The 7,394-nt window shown below is 36.8% G+C and overlaps 1 protein-coding gene and 1 non-coding gene across 2 annotated transcripts in view; both read left to right on the forward strand.

The window, feature by feature from the left end:
- Nucleotides 1-7,394, forward strand: part of MICU2 (mitochondrial calcium uptake 2) — a 109,252-nt gene that overhangs the window by 61,518 nt on the left and 40,340 nt on the right. The gene's annotated exons all lie outside the window — the stretch shown is intronic.
- LOC119474043 lies at nt 5,806-5,904 on the forward strand. The gene has a single exon (XR_005203343.1). It is a non-coding gene; the product is annotated as a small nucleolar RNA U13 (small nucleolar RNA).

A 7,394-nucleotide genomic window follows, 5' to 3' on the forward strand; every position in this document is an offset into this window, starting at 1 on the left:
AACTATGGTCATAGAGTAGGTGTCTGAATTTAGTTTCTAAGCTGATGCACTTGCAGGTGATTTCAGGGTTCAGGGAGTGATCGTAGAAATAGATAGCTAAAATAGAAGTAGTTGGTATTGTTAATTCAGTGAAAGTTATCAAGGATCAGAGAGATGGACCACTCTGTTTTAGAAGTGTAGAAAAAGTGTTCACGTGAGGTTGGTGATTATTCTTTCCTGTTGTTTAAAGAAGGAATTGGAGAATTAAGAAATAAATGTAATTTCTAAATCAGTGGTTTATAACCTTTCATTGAATACAGCAGAGCTTTTATAGTTAATTTCAAGAGATTTACAGCATTCTCAAATCAACATTAATTTTATGGCTGGGTGTATTAGCTCAGTTATAATCCCAGCACTTTGGGAGGTCAAAGCAAGAGGATAGCTTGAGCCCAGGAGTTCAAGACCAGTCTGGGCAAGGTAGCAAGTCTCCATCTCTACAGACAAGGTAAAAGAAAAAAAATTAGCCGGGCATGGTGACACACACCTGTAGTCCCAGCCACGTAGGAGGCTAGGTGAGAGGATCTCTTGAGCTCAGGAGGTTGAAGTTACGATTGCAGTGAGCTGTGGTCTCCTCGGCAACAGAGCAAGACCCTGTCTCAAAAAATATATAACATTAGTTTTAAATTGAGAGTAAGTTTATCACATTACACTCTGTGGGGGAAGAAAATATGACAAAGGTATAATAACTCCATAAAAGCAGTATCAGTCAGTTATTTATTGTTGATAAATACGTCTGCACATTCATGATTTAGTGGACTTTCATTATATTCTACGAGTATTAGTTCCTTATACTAAACTATCTACTTATCTTTACACCCACACCACCCCACCCCTCACCAGTTCCTTCCGGTCATAGCACCAGAACATCCCTATATACTTTGAGGTTAACAAGCTCCTAAATTTTTTATAGGGGGAATTTACCAGAATGTAGTATATGGTTGGTGAACAAAAAGTGTGTGTTTTGAAGTTGACAGACTTAAATTCAAATTTTTCCTAGTTTTATGACCTGAGGAAATTACTTAATCTCTTTCATCCTCACTTTCATCACCTTCAAAATAAGATAGTAATGCCTTCCTTATGGGATTGTTGAAAGAATTTAATAAAATAAGATGTTTTAAACATTTATAGTATCTGTTATGTAGCCTTAAAAAGTATTAAGAACATGGGTTTTAAGCCTGGTTTAGATTCCTAGCTCTGTTAGTTAGCTGTGTAACCTTGGGCAAGTTGGCTTTAGTTTTCTTATGTGTCTGGTACATTTTAAGTTTATAATTGGAATATTGCTATATGTTTTTTGTAAGATTTAATATTAACTGAACTTTAGCTTCTTATTAATGAATTTGTAAATGGTATTTTTAAAAATCATAGCTAATAAAGATTTTGTAAGGTTTTGCTTTAGGAAATTATTAATTTGGCATTTTAAAGTAGATTTTAAGCATAATATTTAAATTTCAAGTACCAATATTTAGATCAGAGCTATGGCTTTGAGGTACTTTTCCATGATATGGACTTTTCCAGAAGCATTTTCAGATTTTTAAGAAAGATATTTACCAGTTTTGGAAACTCAGATAATGTCTGTGAATATACACTGAACTGACGCAATTATTTGAGGGGTTTTTTCCTGAAGTAAGGAAGGCTGGGAAGAGTTCTGTAATAATTTTGACCTAAAGGCAGACTGTGAGAACCAGAGTAGACTAATTCAGGTTTTGTGTAAAACTCTACGTAATGTGATTTTAGAAATTCTATTCAAAATTGTTTTCAAGGAAAATGCATAAAATAAAAACTGAAAAGAGAAAGTTTAAATCGTCTTAAAAAAAAATAGAGAGTAAGAGATTAATCTGTAGATCTTACAAGAGAAACCCATTTCAAGGACCTTAGAAGCACACTGTGCTTCTCAAATACCCTGTAAAATCCTGTATAGGGTATTTCAAAGAAGTACCCTATACCGCTTCATTGCTGCATTCACGTTGCAGACCCCTGGTAGTGAGTGCCTTAAGTGCTGCCTGTGGCCTTTATATGGAATACCATACTCCTGCTACCTGCTGAACAGCTGCTCACTTCTCAACTACCCTACTCTATGAAGTCCTCTCTGAAACCAATAAACGGAGTCTTACACTTTCTCATTTTTGTATTTTGTTATACTGTACTCTCTGATTTCTAATCTTTCTTAAACCGTAAATTGTCCAAGTGGAAAAATATGTGTGGTTATTTTTTTATCCCCAGTTGCCTGGTATGTTGCCTAAAAACATTCTCTAACACATAGTAACTGTTCATCCAAAGTTAACTACATGCTAATTACAAACTATCCTGAACTATTTCAATGAGTCCCTTGAGTATTTTTGCTATACAGTTTTAATTAGCCTTTCTGTCTATTAAAAGCATGAACACTGCCAACCTGGGCAACATAGGGAGACCCTGCCTCCACAAAAAAATTAAAAGATTAGCTGGACATGGTCGCTTATGCCTGTAATATCCTCTACTCGGGAGGCCGAGGTGGGAGAGAATCACTTAATCCTAAGAAGTTGGCTTCAGTGAGCGAGCCATGATTGTACCACTATACTCCAGCCTAGGCAACAAAGTGAGACCTTATCTCAAAAGAAAAAAAGAAAATATTTAAAAATTTAAACTGGATTAATAGGTATTATTTTGTCAACAAAATTAAATCCATTTGGTAGTAATGCTTTCATAAATTTTAGAAATAATGCATCAACTTTTTTTTTCTTTTTTCTTTTTTTTGAAACAGAGCCTCACCCTGACACCCAGGCTAGAGTGCAGTGGCTCGATCTCGGCTCACTGCAACTACAGTTCTAGTTAGCCTTTCTGTGTATTGAAAATATGAATGCTACCCGCCTTGGCCTCCCAAAGTGCTAGGATTATAGGCGTGAGCCACCGCACCTGGCCTCTCTGTTCTTTACATAGCTGGAAGACTATTTCTGTTCTCAGAATTAACAACAGCATTAATCATATATTTCCAGGATGGTTTTTTTTTTTTTTTTGAAGGAGAATTGAGACCCAGTATTTCTGGATGATTGGGAGAAAGTCCTTCATGATGAACTATTAGAAAAATAAACAGGAAGGTTTTTCCCTTCTTAGGCAAAGTCCATGAGGATATTTATATGAGAAATAGAGGAATAAGGATGATGAGAGGGGAAGGGGTGAGGCAAGGAGACTTTAACTAGAAACAGTGAATGACTGCAAGGATCGATTATATATATAACTAACATTCATTACAAAGTCAAAGATAAATTTTTAAAATGTACATGCAGTGGCTGTGGAAGGAAAATCAACTTACCTTCCTGCATTCATAAAGGACTGGCAGGGAATTCAGGACTGTAAGATGCAGCTTAATGATGACAAGAAATTTAAGCAGTTGGTGGGTAAAAGTTGAGGCAGAACTGGAGAGTTACAGAACTAGGAAGACTTCAAAGTATCATGAAAGGGCATGGTATAAGATCTGCTATCTCACCATTCGTCCAAATGCTGGCGACCCGTAACTAAGACTTTTCTATACCTAAGCTTTTCTGTACTTTTATCCCACTCTGATTGGGGTGTCAACCCTGATCCTTCCCGTTCTCCATCCCTCCAACGCATCTACCATACCACATTCTAGCTGGGAGAAGAGTGTCCCTAATTGTGAGAAGCCTTCACAGGCTGAATATGTAGAGAGTGTCACAGCTCCTGTGTGGCCTGTGGTTTATGAGCTGCTTTAAAGCCTACTTCATTGGTAAAATAGAGATGCTTACATGAAACTTCTGACACAGTGCCTGAGATTGTATCAACAACAGATCTCTTATTAGGGAAATCTGTGTCTCTTTGACCTCCTGCCTGTTGAACATTGGTACTTCATAGAATTTTGTCCTTCAGTTACTACTCTTCTTCAGCTTCCTTGGTTTTAGCATTTATGAGATGACTCCCAAATCTCTTTCAGTGCCTCCACTCCTGAGCCTCAGCCGTCTGTATATACAGACCAGCTGCCAGACACCTGCTTTTGGATCTCTCTCAGTTACTGTGGATTCAGATATGCCAAACTGCACTCATCGTCTACCCTCTAAACCAACACTTCCTGTATTCTTGATCTCATTTGGTAGTACCAGATTTCATCTAACTCCCTCAAACCCAAGAAATATCTTAAAACCCCTTCTCTCTCTCTCTTTGCCCATCCCAGCCTTCATGTACAATTGAACACAATGTCTTTCCAGTTTTACTTCCCAAGTATTTATCAAATTCATCCTCTCTTCTCCCTACCTCTAGAGAATAGGAAACAGATCAAGTAACTTTGTCACTTAATAAGTAAAATCCAACTTCCTTAGTTTGGTGCATATAAGCCCCTTGTGGCCTGTGACCTGCGCAAGCTTCTCCCTGCTCCTCTCTTGCCATTCTGCACAGAGTGCCATGTCTGCTCACACTTCTGTGCTTTTGTTCATGCTGTTCCCTTTGCCTGTGCTGTTCTCTCTCCCTCTACTCTCTGACTCAGCCTTCTGCTCATTGGAGAATTAGCCCAAGCATCACCTCTTCTGGGAATCGTTTTTAACTTCTTCAGTGGAAAAGAATTGTTCTCGGTCGGGCGCGGTAGCTCAAGCCTGTAATCCCAGCACCTTGGGAGGCCGAGGCGGGTGGATCACGAGGTCAAGAGATCGAGACCATCCTGGTCAACACGGTGAAACCCCATCTCTACTAAAAATACAAAAAATTAGCTGGGCATGGTGGCGTGTGCCTGTAATCCCAGCTACTCAGGAGGCTGAGGCAGGAGAATTGCCTGAACCCAGGAGGTGGAGGTTGCAGTGAGCCGAGATCACACCATTGCACTCCAGCCTGGGTAACAAGAGCGAAACTCCGTCCCAAAAAAAAAAAAAAAAAAAAAGAATTGTTCTCTCCTCTACATGCTCATCATTCTTTATATAGTCTCTCTTGCCACATTTTATTATAATTGCTTGTTTATGTGTCATCTGCTAACTGCTTAGAATATAAACTCTTGAGGGAAAAGGCTTTTTCTCTGTAAACGTGTGAGGTCTAAGCACGATGGCTAGCACGTGGTATACTCTTAATAAATTGTTTTTGACTGAACAAATAGAGAACAGTAGAATTGGTTATTAAATTGTGAGGAAGCCCAATACAGTGGAAGGGCTAAGACTTTTGTATAACTTGTCTATAATGTTGATTGTGATCTGATAGTGTAGGAAAAAAGTGCTTATAAGTGCAATAGGGAAACAGCTTGAGGAAAGACAACAGTTATATTTTAGTTCTCTGAAATACATGAATTGAAGTGTACATTTCCAGCTTAAAGAAAAAAACACTAATGTAAATATAAGAAAGATTCAGAAGATATAGTTGTTAAAGGTGTACTTTACTGTTGCTGTTAATAGTGGTTTGAAGGAAAACAATGTAAAACTTAGTTACACTTGGGACCCTTTGAAATACTCCATTTTACCACATATAAGAACTATCAAAATTTACACTCTTCTCATAACTAGCAAAAGGTAGTACATTCTGAAAATAAGAAAGTAATTTACCAACATGTATTATTACAAGGAAGAATAAGTTGTAAGTTATTATATATATTTTTTTAACTGAGCATAATTCTCAATACCATCCTCAAAAATACACTGAGTATAAATTATGAGATGGTGTAAGTTATAAACGTATTCTTACAATAGATGGGATAATTCAATGCCTTTGGAAAACAGGATTCACAAAATTGTACTTAACAGCAGATCGTATTTTAGAATGGTTCCAACTTAATATTTCTAGATAAGCATTGTAACTGCCAGGATTTATTCGTCTTAAGTATGATGTTGGGTTTTCACACTCATGAGTGAGATGTGCCTCCTTCAAACCTTGTTACAAGGACAACATATTGGTTGTGTGACGTGAAGAGGGGGAAAAAATCAGAATTTATTAATTTCTTCTAGTGCTCCTCTTAAGGATTCTTTAACAAACTTTTAAACATAAATTATTTAAAATATTCTGTTAATGTAGTTTTAAATCATTGCCACTTAATAGCATTTGTTTTACAATTAAATTTAACAAATATATATTAAACTATTTCTCCTGTCAGCATTCTCGTGTGTCAGTTTTCTTTAAAAACATTTTTAGTGGACAGAGGCCTAGAATGCTTATTTATAACCCACCTTGAGAGTGAAAGGTACTGTTTTTATACTGTCTCAACTCTGTGATTATTCAAGCTTTTTATTTTAAGTCAGTATTTCAAAGACAGACACTGGAATTTTCTTTTTCAGAAAGCTCTGCTTGCATAAAGGACCTGTACCTGTGTCTACAGAAAAGAAAAGCAAGGTCTCCTTTTGGCACCAAGCCCAGTGCAGTCTAGCAGTTTGACCATTTTTTTTCATATTGCCATATTCCTTTGATAATTAGAAAAATTCTTAAGGCTGCCAAAGAATGAAATACTTTGATCTTTCAGCTAACATTAGAGCACTTCTTCCAGGTACAAGATATGACAAAACACATTTAATTTATTCTCCCTTTATATAATGACTAAATAGTTGAAAGCAAAATAAATCTGAAAATGTACTACAGTCTTTTTATTAAAGAAAAATATACCTGCTCCAAAATAGAAACAACAAAAAGTAATGCAAAAAAAGGAAGCCATTGAAAACATTTAAAATATTTACTTATAGGTAAAACTTGGAGTCATCTAGATATACAATTTTTGCCTTCCTTGCTCTGAAGTACCTTTGGGCTTTGGCCCTGAGTCTTCTCTCCTCTTTTTGATTGGGAGCCATTAGGGTATGGTGTCCTGCACAGAAGGGTAAATACATTCCCACTGCCATCACCCTCTGCAGGTCTTCATTCTTCCTGTCTGAACTACCATAGTAGTTTTATTTCCCATTGCTGCTTCCACGTGAACATTTTTTCAGACAATCACTTTTCAGTTTTCATATTCAGCTTCATCTATCCTAAATAGCTTTCCCACTCATACCACATCAGCCTAATTAAAATTTTTGCCGATCATTTAAAGATTACTGTTAGAATTACTTTCTCTCAGACACCTTTGATCATCTAAGCTCAGATATGCTTGCACAATTTTCTAAACTCCTGTAACTCTTACTATCCATATCTCTCTATGGCATCTAGTATTTTCTGTAAACACCTGGAAATACAGAACACCATCTGTGAAGAATTCTTGCCAAATTCAAACTTGAATCTCAGCACACATCTGGATCTAAGTACCATTTGTAGAAAACACAGAAGGTAAAGGAACATGTGAAATACCAAGGAGATTCATTCATCAAAATTTTATAGACTTCTAGAAATTTTACAGGACAAATAACCAGCTTTTTCAACAATTAAGTTGAAAGGTAGGGGCAAAAAAGACAAGGGAGAAAACCTGCACATTAAGA

Source organism: Cebus imitator, unplaced genomic scaffold (assembly GCF_001604975.1).
Source record: "Cebus imitator isolate Cc_AM_T3 unplaced genomic scaffold, Cebus_imitator-1.0 Scaffold204, whole genome shotgun sequence".
NCBI lineage: Eukaryota > Metazoa > Chordata > Mammalia > Primates > Cebidae > Cebus > Cebus imitator.